At 44.7% G+C, this 16817-nt stretch overlaps 1 long non-coding RNA gene across 1 annotated transcript; it reads left to right on the top strand.

Annotated features, from left to right (window-relative positions):
- Positions 1-5525: 5525 nt before the first annotated feature.
- Positions 5526-15491, top strand: LOC120587316 (uncharacterized). The gene is made up of 3 exons (XR_005648914.1): positions 5526-5581; positions 5851-6000; positions 15425-15491. It is a non-coding gene; the product is annotated as an uncharacterized LOC120587316 (long non-coding RNA).
- Positions 15492-16817: the final 1326 nt, after the last annotated feature.

The raw sequence follows: 16817 nt of genomic DNA, 5'->3' as shown, positions 1-16817 counted from the left end.
CTGAGGTAGCCCCTCATCGGGGCGTGGAACGGTAAAGATGCTCTCTGAAACACCTCGCTGACAGCATCGGTGAGAAAGATCTCTGTGAAGGCCAGGCCGCCTGAAGGCGCCAGAGGCTCGGTGTGAATAAGACAGGGGGTGGCTGTGTAAGCCCTTTGAGTGGATTAGGTGTGACACCAGAGCTGTGTGTGTGTCACTTTAATCACTGTTTTTATTGTAACAACTCTAATGGAAAATTTAAAAGCTAAAATATATTACTTCTAATCCCACAACTCTATGAAACTGATCTCATTTAATTGGCTGCTTTTCGGCTCTTGGCTATTTGCATATGTGTAATCAAACACACACGGACATCTGTGTACCCATACCATACACCGTTATGTTTAGTTAACTTACAAACTGTATTTTAGTTTTGAAGATTAACAGTAGAATACAGGTCTCTGTCTACGTTGCATAGTCTTCCCAATGGTCATTTTAATAAGTGCGAGCTATTTCTTCGAGATCATATATCACAGTTTGTTTGTTCACCTTCTTTCCTCACTGGAGGGTCTCGAGGTCATTTCCAAAATTTTTTCTTTCGGTCGTAAGCAAAGCTTTAGTGAATATATACATGCATATAAGCTTTTCAGGAGCTAGAGTCTTAGAGCAAATCCCCAGGAGCGAGGGGATGTGTAACGTGTAAAAAACGCTGGCCGTGAGGTCAGGCAGATATAAATTTAAATCTCGGTTCTCCTGTCTCCTAGGAGTGTCATCTTGGCTGTGTTGCTTAACCTCGGTCTCTTCCAGTGTCAGTATGTAATAGTCAGGTGCTGCTGCCCAACAAATCAGCCCAAAATATCAGTGGGGCCCAACAACAAGCATTCGCTAGGTTACACGTCTGTGGGCCGACTGGGATTCAGCTGATCTAGACTGGGCTCGGGCCAGCGCCCCTGCTTCTCACGGCAGGTCTGCGGGTTACCTGAGACTGTTCCGTTCACCTGTCTGTCACCCTCTTCCTGGGTTCAGGCCTGTTCTCTTCACGGTGATGGCACATACGCCAGAAAACAAACCCAAATCCACAAGGATTTTTCAAGTCTCTGCTCATACACGTGACATCTGCTAACATCTCCTCGTTTTTAGCTTGGGAGAGAGGTGTGCGCCTACATCTTTCAGGTCCTCGATGTCACCAGAGTTATATTTTCTACACTCTCGGCCAAGTTTTCTCAGATTTGACACTATCGACATTTGGGGCTGGAACGTTCTTTGTTGCAGGGGTTTGTCCTGTGCATTGTAGAATATTCAGCAGCATTCATAGCCTCTCTCCACTAGATGCCAATAGCACATTGTCCACCCCAGATATGACAATCAAAATGTCTCCAGACATTGCCAAAGATTCCCCAGGGACTAAAATCATCCCCAGTTGATGACCACTGGTCTAGGCTTACCAGTTGGCAGCAAATCTCTTACACCCGCCATGCAGTAGATTTTCTGTTTCCTGGTTCATGCACAGAGATATGATCTTCCAACCAAGGGCCGTTTCCTTGGCCAATCTATCCGGTAGTTTTACAATGACTCGAAATGCCTTTTTGTGCTAATGACTTTGGCGGAAAACAAAGAAGGAAGACTGAGGACCCAAAGAGTGAGATTATCACCCACACATCAGTTTAAGGCGAAGGGAAGATTGAAAACGCTCATTTTCTCAGCAAGATTGTCTTCTGCTGGGAGTTTCATGATAGAATCCTCAATAAGTATCATGGAAATGCCATTCTCATGTTTTAGAACGACGAAAACAAAGTTATTGAGTACTGACCTCTGTCATTTGCATTTGGAAAATATACTGTGAATGCTAAGAAAAACATTTTTATCTGAGTATTCTGGAGGCCAGAATCAACAGTTGTAAAAATTGCTGTAAATATGAGGACGAACAGGGATATTGTGACCAGTGAATAAAACATGAGGAAAGGCTATTGAATATTAAAGAGAAATGGAAATCTTTATTTTAATTAGCTGCCTTATACATCTTCTGTCTTTAGTGAACACTTAATTTTTTCTTTGCATTTAAAAAATTGCACAGTTAATCTATTTTCATCGAAAAAAATTTGGAAAGTCCAAATGAACCAAAAGGAAAGTATCATAAAACAACCACTAGAGATAACTACTCTTACCTTGGTTTACATTCTTTTAGATATCTTTTTATCTACCTCCATCTCTAGACCATCTCTGTATTCATATACCCATCTATTTTTTTTAAACAAATCGAGATCCTGTTATACATGTGGTCTTCTAACATGTTATCATAAACATCTTTCTGTGTTAATAAACATAGAGCTAATAATCTTTAAAATGGTACATAGTATTCCACTGAATGAATGAAACATACTTTAGTTAATCAACTTCCTTTTACTAGATGTTTACGCATATTCTGAATTTATCTTTATAAGCAAGACAGTGTTGGACATCCATTTATATACATTCCCATGTATTTTTCTAATATTTTCTTAGCCCACTGAAATGCAGGGAGGACTCCCTTTGTTCAGAATGCCAACAGTGACGCTCATTTTCTTTAAAAATCCTGTGTTCCTAATGGAGTGTTCGACTTTGTCCTCAGTTTGTTTGTTATGTAAGTAATACATGAGGTTTTTTTTTTAGAAAAGAAAACAGAAAAAGATTGACAGTCACCCATTGTAGTAGTTTTCTATTGCTACATAATAAATCACCACAAACTTAGCTTAAAACAACATAAACTTATTATCTCAGTTTCTGGGTATAGCTTAGCTGATTCCTTGGCTCGGTGTCTCCTGAGGGAACAGTCAAGGTGTCAACTGTGCTCTAGATATCATTTGGAATTGGGGTCTTCTTTCAAGCTTGTTCAGATTGTTGGATGAATTCAGTTCCTTGTTATAGAATCGATGTCCCTCTTGTCTTGCTAAGGGTAAACTGGAATCTGCTCTTAGTTCCCAAAGGCCACTCACAGCTCTTTGCCATGTGGTCTCTGTAGGCAGTTCCTGGCATGCATGTCTGCTTTCTTCCAGGCTAGTAGGCACTGTCTGTACCCGATTTTAAGAGCTCACCTGATTAGGTCAGGCCCACCCAGGATAACCTTCTTTTTGGTTCATCCGATGAAGGGTCCTTAATTAAAGACCTCTTGCCATATAACACACCATAACCATAGGAGTGATATCCCATTATATTTACAGATCCAGTCCATTCTTAGGGGCAGGGGGGTTATGCAGGGTGTGTGCCATGGGGTGAGGGTCTTAGGGGTCATCTTAGAATTCCGTCTCCTACATCCATAGTTCTAAGCTCCTAAGAAAACCTCTCTTGATGTTTTGGGTATGTTCTAAATTTTTATCACCGCTATGTTTAGGTATTTCTTTAAAAAAAGACTATAATTGTAATTATAGTGCGCAGTCAACATCGAATCCTTTATTCCCTTCATAATAATGTGCCAGTATGTCCCTGCAAAAGGTCGATGAGGATCATTTGAGAATTTTGGTTGATATTTGTTAGACTCTGTCTGTGTGCCCCCTGCCCCCCCGCCCCGGCCCCAAATTCATACGCTGAAGCCCCAACCCACGATATGACGGTATTTGAAGACAGGGCCTTTGGGGAGGAGATTAGGTTTAGATGAGGTCATGGAGGTAGGGCCCCCATGATGGGATTGGCGCCCTTATAGGAAGAGGAGGAGACCCCGGAGCTCTCTCCCTCCTGCATATGAGGACACAGCGAGAAGGCAGCCGTCTCCCAGCCAGGAAGAGAGACCTCACCAGGAAGGGACTCTCCCAGCACCTTGATCTCGGTTTTCAGCCTCTGGAAGCGTGAGAAATCTGTGCCTGTTGTTTAAGCCACACAGACTATAGTATTTTATTAGAGCAGCCCGAGCTGACTAAGACAATATTATTAATGAGATTCCCTCCCCATTATGTTTTCTAGTTTACTTATTGGCACTGTCTGCATTTTAAGAGGTTTTTTTTTTGTTGTTGTTGTTCCTCATCATGGATGTCAGGGAACTTACCGGTAGTGGATTTCTATTATTTTTTTTTCTATTGTTTTTATAAAAGAGAGCTGAAGTACTAGAACAAAGGAAGGTCTCTCCGAGACAGACTTTCTTTCACCCAATGAAATATTTATATGACACGTTGCTTAGCAATAGTCGCCAGCTCTGCCTGCATAGGCAAGAGGGAAACTCAAGGGGGAGTCTCCCCAAGAGACACGGCAAAGAGAAAAAACCAGCCTAACGCACACAGCCTCCGCTTCCCTGATGAAATCCCCCCTAGTTTTAGGCGGAAAAAATGTTTAACTCGGGAAACAGTGGTGTTTGGCTGGAATAATTTAACAGCTGGGTAGAGCAGGAGGAAGACTTAAAAGAGATAAAAGCAGACAGATTGTCAGGGAGCACTTATCTGTCATGTAGCAAAACGTTTTATTTTCTGTCACTGCCCACTGACGCGTATCCTGACAACATTGTCCTTGTCCCTGTCGGCGTTCCTGGTTCTGGCTGTCAAATTGCTGGGCTCATGAAAGGTAAACCAGGCCTCCTGGGTTGAGGTCCTTGAATTAAGGACCAGTTCTTTTCAGGTGTGTTGGCTGCTGGCACTAGAAGGAACTGTTAAAATCACGGTGGCAGAGCCCGACATCTTCCCTCTCTTCTTCCCTTTTTAATCACCAAGAACATTTCCCCCTTCTCCCAGAAACCCCATAATTTGTAACTAGAATCACCACACCCAATAAATATAACTCCGGGCAAAGGCGAAGAAATGTAACACTTTCATTAACGTGGGTAGCCTTAATGCAGGTTAAGTGTGCTATTTCTACTTGACATTTCGCAATATTGAAAGGAGCTCAAGGACTTCATAATTTCATTTGTGGATACCAAGGGGCAAAGCATCTCAAATTAGAAATTGCTAATCTAATCTATCCTCATTTTCCAGATGAAGAAACTTTCCAGAACTTTCAAACTCACATGAATTACCTAAAGAGGACTCAGGCGTGCTAGGGCAGGAAGCCTGGTCAGCAACCTCGGAGAGGGATCAGAGAGCGTGATGGCATAATGCAGCCCTCCGAGGAGCCTCAAACAGTCCTGCCACCCAGATCCAGAGACTCGGCTTTTGTTGGTCTCGGTGGGGCTGGGCCATCCGATTCTAACGTGCACCTGATGTTGTGAGCCGCCGAGCAGGAATCTTCGACTGACAGGCCGTGTTCTCCACCTGATTCACTTTGCTCATCGAGGAAGAACTTCAATTCAGGATTGAGATCAGCTGGGCTCTCAAAGACCGTCGGGAAGCCCAGTGGCTTTTATAAAAGCTGCTCTGAAGTCGCGCGGGGCACTTGTGGACGGTCTGTCGTCGAGAGCGGACGTGCGCCTGTGGCCCAGACGCCGGGCGGGGAACGAGGCTATACGCCAGTCCTGTGATGTTGGACAAGCTGTAAGTATCTCTGGAGGTCAATTTGCTCGTCTGTGGGAGGCGTTTTGCTAGACAAGCAGCGTGCGCTACAACAGGAAACTGGGGAGACTGGAGACCGGGCACCCCTGAAGGCGGGAAGCTCCTGGTGCCAAGCAAGCAAGGAAGCCTGCCCGTTGAAGACGTCCTCGCTCTACAAAGTAAGCCAGAAATCCAGATGTTCACGTGAAACCTCCTGACTTTTACATTTTGGCAACACATTCAAATGTCTTAAGATCCATGTTGGACGGGGGTGGTATGGGTTGGCGGCACCCAGCCTGCGAAGGGCAGCACTCTGTCATTTAACTCATGTGATTCTTAAGATCTCTTCCAACTCGAACTTTCTAAGGGTCGTTAACTGGGGTGGGTCTGCGGGAGAGTCGCGCCAACAGTGCCAAGCCCTGGGGAGCTCAACGCTGTTCTTTCACAGGTGGAGACGCTCACTTCGCCGTGGCCCCAGCGGCTGCAGCCTGCTCATCCTCGGCAGGAAGCTCAGCGCAGCCAGAAGTCCTGAGTCTCAGCCTCGGCACACGGGGAAATGCAGACGACGACAGCTGAGAACCGTGAGCAAAGGCTCCCGGTAAGCATTTGCAGCTGTGATCGACCCTCCCGGGGGCGGGGAGGGAGCACCCCGCCATCGATACGGGGTCCTCCGCCCAGAGCCGAGGTCAGAAGATGATTTCAGTAGGTTAAACTGCTTGTCACAGAACCTAAGTGCAACTCCGGTTTTTCCTTGGCTCTCTCCCAGCTGGCTTAGGCTTCTAAAAATACCTCCATGGCAGCAGACTCCCTCTGACGGGCTTGACAAGGTAACAGTCGTCAAAACCACGTTCCTGCCGCTCAGCCCACAGCAGCCCCTCCTCGGTCAGAGTTTCGTTTTCTCGAAATCTGTCACCTTCCCCAAGTCGGCAGAGCGCTGATGGGCATTTTGCTTAATACGAGTGAAATCTCAGCCACCCGGTCTGCAACACCAGCGACATCCACTAGAGAACCTTCCTCGATTTGTGATCTGGCCCCTCAGGGAGAGAGTGTCCCCCCGCCCCCCACGTGTCAGCCCCTCAGCAGATCTGCAAGGATATTTTTCTAGCTGTTGCGGCAGACTCGGCCACACTCTCCAAAGGCCACAAGGCACGTTGGTTTGTACGACACCTCTGGAAAACACTTGAGTAGAAAGATAAAGACCCTTTAAGTTTACAGTGTATACTATTCAGTGGGAAAATATAGAAAATGGGTTACACTATTTAATCTCCATTAAGGAATGGAAAGAAACCCACTGAAATACTAAAATGGACAATTTCTAGGCGCTAGTGGGACCATGGGTGAACTTTAGATGCTTTTTGCTGCTTTATGCTTGCCAAACAGTTCCAGCTTATACTACATTAATGTACTTTGAACAAATTTTTAATAGTTTATGTTAAGCATTTTTAGTTCTGTGCGAAAGTTCGAGCTGATATGTTATTAGAGTTTTAAAATTGCTTTCGACGCTATCTTATTAGCAGGATAATTTAGTAACTTCAGACAGTGCTGGATATTATGTTTAAGTTACATAAAATTTCTTCAGAGGGAAGAGTTTGGTGAGAAACAGAACAAACTTTTGAAAATACTTATACCCTTTTATCTATCTTAAATCTTAACCATAGAAAATGTTGAGGTATAAAGATGTTCATCGGTGTTACTTAGAAAATAAAAAAATTAGAAACAAATCTGAATAGACATTTTAAACCGTCTAAAGTAAAAATAGGAAATTACAAAAAAATGACCATAAAACTTTTAGTAAAGTGAAAAAAAGCTTGTTTTAATATCGAAAGTTAAAACCACAACAATGAGCCAACAAAATTGCATTTAATACATGGAAATAAGAAGTAGTATTTACTACCTGGAATTTAGTATATCGAATTGTAAGAATTAAATGAAATAATGTGTTTGAACCTTTATCAAAGTAGTGGACCCATTGTAGCATTCAATAAGTGTCAGCTCTTAGTTTTCTATACCTGTGTAAATAAGTACGTAGTTAAAATACTGAAAAGGAGAGCGAGCCAATAATTTTATTTTGGTAGCGTTACGATTGACTTGCAGGAGGATTTTCTTTCTACTTTCCGTATTTCCCCAAAATGTCACGTTAAAGCGATGTTCCTTTACGGGGAAATACAATTATAGAAACAAAACTAAAAACGTAGGTCGTTCAACGTGTGGGTGTCCCCCTAAACCAACAGTGATGGGGGGGCAGGGGGTGCAGACCGGGGGAGGAAGACTCCTGAGGGCCTCACACTCCCAGCGGATCCAGCTCGTGGGCTCGGGTGCTGGTAGCGAGTCACTACGGAGAAGCCCCGGTAAAGATGAAACATGGGCGGGCAGACTTAAACTGCTCTAGGACAAAGCGACCTGGAACAGGCCTTAGAGATGGGTGGGAGGAGGAGAGGGAGTGGCCGCCGCCTCCAGAAGTGGCTGAGGGAGGCGTGGTTTCATCTCAAGTCGGTCCATCAGCAAAAAGCCAGGGAGTGTTGACTCCGTCCTGTATGAGTCACCTTAATCCAGCACCTCGCCAAATGGCCTCTGGGATGGCTCACCTGGGCCTGGTGCGGGGCTGAGCAGGGCCCTCATACGCTTATTTGGGAAGATGGAGTTTTTGAGAAGAAACATCCCTTTCATGTTTTAGGGGTGAGAGGGAGGAGCTTCCTGCCGCGGCTTTTAGCTTCCTCGGCCCTTCCATTTCCTGCAACGTTTCCAGCCCTGAGTGCTTGTGGACGTAAACCACTTAACTGTCTGAGAGGCCGGTGCTCAGTGAAAAGCATTCTCGATTTAACACTGTGACGGGCATGTTCCATTAAATGAGCTATTCCCACTGGGTGACAGAAAGCATCAAGGGTGAGTCTCCTTTAAAACAGTTCCTGCCCCAGGCTTTGAGTGGGCGACGGGAAATCTTTATGCTGCAAGCTGTTTGCTAGGCGGTCGCCGTAGATGGAAGTCTCCTCCCTGCCTGCCCTTTTCTGCATGGCATGGAGAGACAGGTCCCGGGGCGGGGAAGGGCGCGTGGCAGGAGGCCACTGTTTAAAAATCAGTTTCTCAGTCGCCCACCTTCATTTCCATTTGGATTCTAGGCTGAGGAACTAATTCCCCACCTTGTTGCCTGTAGAACCTGAAGGCAGTTTAAACTTTGACTGAGTTAAACTCTGAAGAGGCTGAATAATCATTAGGATTTAAATTAAGGATTAAACCCTTCGCGAGGCTCCCCGTGTGAGCACACTGGAGCACGAGGCTGCTTCTGTGGCTGTCAGCCTGGAGGTGAAAACTGTGATCTCGGAGTCTCTCGAGGCTCGGCTTGGGCTGGCAAATACAGGTTCCATCTCTGAACTTGTAAAATCCTTGCTCCTCTTATAAGATCCGACAGTACCCATGTGCCAATCGGCTCAGAGCAGACTTGGCAGGTATGTGCGGGGTTCGTGTACTGATAATGACTCGTCATGCTGTTGTTCTGGTTGCATCTTTGCTTCTGTCTCGCTGTGTGTCACCGGGTCAGTCACTCGGCTTTCCCGGGCCTTCCAAGACGGGGCTGGGACTTAGAGCTCCCGCTTTCTGTGTAGGCTCAGTATCCCCTGGGAACTGAGGTCCATGAACCACCCCTTGCTACAGTCACGTAGCTTTGGAGGCCTCCTTTTATTTCTGGAATCTCAGGCCTTGTTTCTTTCCAGGCACAGTTTTATTTTTCGATAAGCCTTTCCCACAATTCGTTTATCACGGGAAGGAGAGCCCCTTTGTCTTCTCAACCTACCCCGATTCCTAGAAGCTGCCTGTGCATTGCTTTTGTAAATAAAAGGCGAGAGAAGTCTGTCCGATTTTTCCACATATTTCATATTCCCAGTGATAGTTTAAACAGTCTTTTCGATAAGTGTTATCGAGACAAAGGATTTTTATAACCATGTTATGTTAAGACAGGTCTAAAAAAAAACAAAAACGATTTATAGCTTTCTTCATTATGGTAGAATTGAAAAAAAAGAGGCTTGTGTGGAGGTTCGGAATCACACAGCCTCCGAGCCTCAGTCTCTCTACCTATCTGACCATGAGCTTTGGGACGTAAGCTTCGTGGCAGCAGGCACTTACTTACTGTCTTGATCACCACTTGCTACCCTGTTCCCAGCACAAAGTAAGCCCACGATAAGTATTTGTCGAATGGGTAAATGAGTAAATAAGGTTGCTGTGCAGCTTAAAGGCGGTGTGCACCAAGTGCCAGGCACGGCGTATGTGCTAAAACCCTTAGTGGGCGGTTCTAGAAAAGGTTTGATGGAGAAAGGGACCAGTGTGGATCATGAGAGATTCTGTAGCTGGGTTGTTCTACGACTCCTCATATGCTTTGTGAATTTCCCGATCGTTCCGACAGCTTTGTTCACCTTTGCACGTCTTCAAATTCATCTACATCTTTCGGCTAAGAAGGCTGTCAAAGTGGAACGTGGTTCTCGTGGTTCTTGTGCACAAAGCTTTTATCTTTCTGTCCTGCAGGGTGTGCCCTTTCATGGCCTCCGTCCCTCCTAATTAGTGCTTGTTTCTCTTGTTATCCGTTCACTTTATAAGGCGGGCCCTAGCTTGCTGTCTGCTGTCATCCTCGGCTTTTCCTGAGCATCCTTCGAATGCTTTATAAAGGTCAACTTCAAATCAAGTCTTGCTCTCGCTCCTTCCTTTGTTGCTGTAACTACATTGTCTCTGCAACTTGAGGCCCTTGTTGAAATTATGTTTCTCCTCCGCGGGCTTCTAAGTGGTTGGATAGCTTCGCTTTAACAAAACGTGATTTTAGACCTACGTGTGACTTAGGAGTGTTTGATGGGAGTTTATTTGGTTTAGCCTTTTAAATCTGTGCTGATTTTCAACTTGTGCATAATCCAACTATTCTTTCATTGTCTTCCATGTCCACACCTGTGCCAGGTATGGCGGGGACAAACTACAAAGTAAAAATTTCCATCTCTCGCTTTGAGCAGAGTGGGTTTTTTTGGGGTGAGGGGAACAAATCACAGGTGGTGTAATAGGGTAGTATCGAATAATGTGTAATTAAGTGAGAAATGATGTGACTCAGGCTGTGAATGCCGCGCGATTTCAGAGATGACAGATCCTTGTAGATAGTCACTGGCATAGCGTTTTATGGGATAGAAGTTTCTTCAACTTGGCCTTGAGGGCGGTGGAAGATCAAACAAGCAGAAGGGAATTAACAGATGTGGAACGCAGGCAGCCTCGAGCATGGTGTCCCCTTCTGCTTGCATCTTGGGCGGCTGGGCGGGCAAGTAGGCTTTTATAATGCCCACTAAGAGCGGGGCAGAAAAGGTGAATTAGGGGGCCCAGAGGAGAAGACCCAGCACAGGGCAGCCAACAGTGGATAAAATCCGGCAGACGTTCAAGGGCAAAACTATTAACTATGAATGAAAACGAAAGCAAAATTTACACCTCTTTGTGAAATACTAGAAGAATTTCACTTAGAAGTACTAATTTGTATAAACTCTTAAACACACGCGTGCCTATTTATTGGCCATATTGTCTCCCAACAGTTTATTCTAAAGTAGTAATCACATCCACAAAATTGAAAAAACATTTATGTTCATCGTAGGATTCTTAATAAAAAAAAAACAAAAAACTGGGAATGTTCAATGACTAGAGGTTGATTAAATAAAGGACAGCCATAGCCATACAATAGAATGCTTTGCGAAGAAAAACCTTTCTTCTTCTTGTCTCTTCAGGTTTAAATGCTGTTAGCCTTTCCTGTATACAGTTGGGTATACAACTGTATACCACTTTGGGTATACCCAAAGTGGTATACAGTTGTATACCCAAAGTGGCTGGATCTGCCACTTTCTCCAAGTTCCATTTATTCTTCATTTTTCTCTTAGGTGTAATATCAGGCATGCGTTTTTTGATTCAACCACTTTTATAAAAGGACTAGTCTTTGGAAGCCATCAAGATAACCAATGTTTGGGGTGGGGGGCGGGTTACAAAATGATGAAGACACACTGTCTCCCGACAAGGAATTTCCAGCTAAATCAGGAGGAGAAGGTTTACGCATCATCGCATACAACGTGGTAACTGCTATAGAGATCGATAAAGAACAAGAGAGCTTTCTTTTGTCTGAGATTGTAAAGAAACTTCATGGAGGAAGAAGTACCTGTTCTGTGTCTAGATAATGAGGTAGGATTTGACACGGTGGACATAGCAAAGGGCACCCGGAGGAGACAGATGGGGAAGCAGACTATTTGAGAACAGCGAGTGGTAGCAGCTCGGCAGAATTGCTCTTCAATGTAATTATGGGTTAACAGGATTATATTGACTAGTCCTGGGACCTTAAACATCGTCGTTTCAATTAAAAGAAATTCTCTCTCTCTCTCTCTCTCTCAATGTACTTTCAAGTGAAAATCTCTTCAGAAATCAGGGCTTTGAAAAGAAATCTGAGTCTTTTGTGAGCACAGTTTAAATCTGCCAGTATGTAATGATAACGCTGATTTCCTTCAACAGCCCCCTTGCTGCTAGATTTCATTGGCTACTTTTTAAAGGTGGGTGCCTCTTCATTGCTTGTGTTGGAGATTTGGTCACGGAAGGTGTGTTTCTCCCTGTGGAGCCAGTGGTCCCTGATGAGCAACGTGTCATTTTACCCGTGGTCGATTATGTGTTTCACAAGGCACTCAGCTGGAAATATCTCATAATTTTAATTGTTGATCACTGCTCATGTAGGGGGGTTCCATGAGACAAAGACATGAATAAAATTGGCAGAGGGCAAATATGATGACCATCAGTTGAGGCCGTTGGGCTGGGGAGGAGTGGGGAATACTGAGTTTGTCTACGTGAATGACTGACAGCTGCTGGCTACAGGCTGGTGAGGGTGTGAGAACAGTAAACAGAGACGTGGTCACATGCTGCAGTGGAGGGGCCTTCGGGAAACATAACATTTGGAACATGGCTTGCTCATGGGAGGCACCCACGACCCTTTGCTATCTTTTGGGAAGAAGGGGGTTTGGAGGGCGTGTCAAAGGCGCAGCAATGAAGCAGGTGCTGCTTTCCCACGGCTGTCACCTGGATCCGCCAAGCAGAGGCCGGGGACGCAGACACGTTTCCTAGTCAGGCATCCCAGGCCCGCTCTCCTGCAGGTCTGTGTCTGAGATTTCGATTCTCTTCGACCACGTTGCCGACCCTGGGGAGTGTGGCAGTGGCTTTTTGGGACATGACGAAGGGAGAGGGGCTCTACTTTGGCAGGATCGGTTTAAAAACAGTGCTGTTTAGTGCTCTCTGTCTGCACCAGTCCTGAGCCCCAAATACACGGTCACTCGCAGTCACAGGAAGTCGGGATGTTATGTAGCTGTCGAGCACAAAGCATGGCAGCCGATGGCTATGGGATTGAGGCTGCCAGGGGGCCAGGCTGGCCTCCGAGCTGGGGACAGCATTCCTGTTCACAGGGGCTGTGACCACTCTCGAAGCTCTGGGAAGTTTCTCCTCTGGGTTCACATCTAAGTGAAGAAAGCATCGGGCCCCCACCCAGACTGCCCTGATGAGGGGACACAAGCTCAGGCACGGGGGTGGCTGACAGCTCTTCAATGGCAGAAGCCGGCCAAAGAGCAAGCTGTGGTTTACGTTTCTTCTTAAATAAGGATCCGTCTTCCCCATTTCAGGAGCTTCTTTGAGAAACCCGTGCGTGTGCATGGCAAAGCTACTTACGCAACCCTAAATTTCCCCCTTATATTTTGTATTTGTTTCATTCTTAAACCACATGGAATAAATCGGGCAACTAGACAGCCCCCCTTCTCAATGGCCCTAATTCCCAGTAAAAGCAATAACACATTGACTTATTTTTTAACATGTAGGTAATTTAGCATAACTGTAATTATACAGTAATAATTTTTATCTTTTACTCTTAATGTTATTATCAGCATTAATATACATGATTTTAAAAGCCGTAATTTAAAAAAATGGTTCATTTGTCATTATAAATTTAGTACATACTTATTAAATAAAAGGGTGAAAAAAAGCAAAATTTGAAAAAAAAAACTGCAAATACAACGAATGCCTACAGTTTGCAATGTTCTCTTGCAGCTGCTGCTCGGGCATAGAATTTTAAAAATTGAGCTGTATTTAAGTTCTAAATGCAATGTTTATCCTTTTTTTTAAAAAAAAAAACCTGAACCTAGAAAATGTTTGTTGCCATAATACTATGATTATCACTTGGTCTTCACAGACATAATTTTTAATGGTTTTATAAAGTACTCTTGATTAAATGCTGGGCATTCAGTTGTCAACAATCTGTCACTTTACTAAGTCGGGCTACACTAAATCTCTCATTTTCTTAGGGTAGATTCCAATATACCACATAAGATATTTTTATAACGATGAGGATCGTGATCATTTGCATTTGTTTGATCCCCCAGTTCTGAGGAGCCAGCTCTTCAGGAGATGGGGAGCCACTTTTGGGAGTGCAACAGAACTTTCCTGGTCATCCACCGGGTTGAAGTCGGGAAGGGGGGTGTCAGGGCCTTCTCAGATCTGAGGGAGATTTCGCATTGAAGTGTTAGGGCCCCCGGGATTGGACCTACTACGTCTCAGACAAATCCGTGCCCAGTGGGGACAGCCACCTCTGCGAAGGATGGCGCCTGGCTCACAGCTCCGCCACTGACCGAGGACAGCGCTGGGGTTTTGGGGTACCACGGAAACCTAATATTCTCAAACTCATCACCTTAGAGTTGATAAAGCCAGGTTGCATTTTCAAAATATTTTCAAATTTTGTTAGGAACACAGAGGGACGTAAATAACAAATACACACACACACTATGGAAGTGTCCACCTCGCTGAATCTGTGAGGATGCCCAGCCTTCGACATGCTCACTCAGTTTCCTCAATTATGCCTACATTTTCATCATCGCCTCTCTCTCTCCATCCGAATCAACCTGCCTAGCTCTGAAAGCCAGTAGGCTCTTTGTGTAACTGGGAAATGCCGAGAGCTCTGGAGAGCTGCTGCTTCTGCAGCCGCAGCCCAGGAAGAAAGAAGCCGGTTGATAACAGATGATCTTTACTGTCAAACTTGACAAGTAGAGGAAATCCCCAAATTCCCCCACAGTCCTGAGTCCTTAAAACAATCTCTACTCTATGTGTCCTTTCTAGATATTTACATGCAGATTATAGCTAAAACTCATACTGTGCTAATTTATTATCTTTTCCCTTGTCCTGTCATAGTTAATGTTTGCTGCTTAAGTCTGTAGACCAGTGATTCTCTTGGGCCAGCGGCATCTGTATCCCCCGGGGATCTTGTTAGGAATGCAGAACCTCAGGCTCTCTCCAGACCTACTGAACCAGAGTCTGTATTTGAAGAGTGTTCACTGAAAAAGAAATGGCCAAACTGAGAGGAACAAGTGTTTGAAATACAAAAGGAATAACTAGTCATTCAAGGAAAAACTGACTCATGCAGAAACCCAAATAGTGTTCCAACTAGGGGCGAAGGCATTTGTGAGAAGGGAAAGGAGAATAATTACATGAATAGAAGGAATAAATTTCTATAGGTGCAAATAAGCTACGTTATCCTTAGGCTATGCATGGCGGTGCTAATTCTGAAGGATGCCTTTAATTTCCGTCTGGTCATCAGAATGCTTGCTTTCCTGTTTGTGTTCCAAACAACCGTTCGCAAAGCTATGTTGCTTTGACCCAGTCCAAAGGTTATTTTGCCCAGTTTAAACACTTCAAAGTTTTGAGGAGTCAGACATGCAAGGAGTATGGTTTTAAGGGTAAGACTCCATTTCGAAGTGGCTCCGTTTATATTATTTTTCATGAGCTCAATACGAATCCCCTGAACCTTGCTAAAAGGCAAGATTCTGATTGGGTGAGCTCTTAGGTGGTGTGGATGCCGTGGGTTTGTGGACCACGCTTCGAATAATAAAGCTCGACCGGGCATTTAAAAATGTTTTAAAAAAACACCTAATGAGCTTTAAAATATATACCAGGTGTTTTATATAAGCATCTTCTAAGTCATGCACTAATAATAGCTCCCTTTTTAGGTGAGAAAAAATGAGGACGAGAGGCGAGGAAAGTCACTCCAGTTTGCACAGCGAGTTCCTGCAGAAGCCAAGAAAACAGGTGCGTGACTCTTTAACTGCTTTCTGATGTATGGATTTGAGTGTTTAATAAGCTAAAACACCCTCCAAGGTAATAATGATGAAGCAAGCCACACTCCAATCTCCTGGTGCTCTCGTGTTTTATTCTTTTAACATACTTAGCATTTGTATTTCTAGTTCAGTTTTTTGACTGTATTAATCTTCATGTCGATCATACGTTTAAATTATAGCAACAGAAGATGTCACCGATGCCTACGGATACATTTATAACCCCTCGCACACCTCATGTACTATTCCTGCCGTTCTGAGATGTTCTAGCTCTATTTTTGCGGCTTTGCTAATATTTTATCATTCAATTACCACTTCCTTCTTAAATATGTAAACCTACAACTATTAGCTGCCTTGTGAGATATGACTTCACCTTGAACGTGAAATTGTCCCAGAAGGCTACGTTTCCAGCCTCAGTCAGTGCAGCCAGTTCTTCGTGCTACCTGCCTGGAGGGGGTGACAAGCTTACCTGAACCTGTTAATGTATCTGGCATCTCTTGACCAGAATCAGCTGTCGTATTTCTGTGTCCTGGGAGGAAAGCCTTTCGAAGGGAGGAAGGAGGAAGGGAGGGCGATGGTTTGAGCTGCTGCTCGCTGTCTTATTTCGGAGTTAGTTTCACAGGCGTGCGTTTGAAGGCTTCTGTTTACTAGGAGTCTGGCTCTGTGTGGCAACCAGAGCGACGTACCCCAAACCCCTTGGGAGGTAAGTCTGAGGCACAGATGCAGCTTTCAAAGACCCACGTGCGTCATCGCCACATTCTGTCCAGCTCTCCCCGCGGACACTTATTTTCTGAAAGGAATGGGTTTTATTCCGTACCTGTTACTGATGTGTCACTCAGCTGCGCGTGGAGTCTGAAGCTATTACCAAGGGAGCGAGTCAGGAAAAAAAAAAAAGCCCCTTGCACTTTTAAATTACACTTCATGTTAAATGATCTCATTACTCCCAAAGTAAGATGGAATACAATATAATTTTAGCACACGTCTTGGCAGCCTCTCCCTTTTCAATAGAATATGTTGGCGCTTGGGGGGTGACAGATAAATGGAGAGGAAGCGGGACCCAGCTTGCTGCATGTCATGAGAACTCAGTCAGTATTCGGTGATAAACATAAATAGATCGCCTCACCACCCCTGAGGGAGGCCGGTGCATTTATTCAGACTGATAGATGAAGGGTTTCACAGTACAGGCAACTGGAAGATCATCAAGCCGAAAGGATGCATAAGAGGATTCTGTCTGGCATACTCAGCATCAGTAACCCGCTGCTCGTCTGGCGGGGAGGCTGCATTCCTG

The sequence above is a fragment of the Pteropus medius genome, unplaced genomic scaffold (assembly GCF_902729225.1).
Source record: "Pteropus medius unplaced genomic scaffold, Ma_sr-lr_union100, whole genome shotgun sequence".
Classification (NCBI taxonomy): Eukaryota; Metazoa; Chordata; class Mammalia; order Chiroptera; family Pteropodidae; genus Pteropus; species Pteropus medius.
The sequence above is the reverse complement of the archived record's forward strand: the minus strand, read 5'-3'. Positions and strand labels throughout refer to the sequence as shown.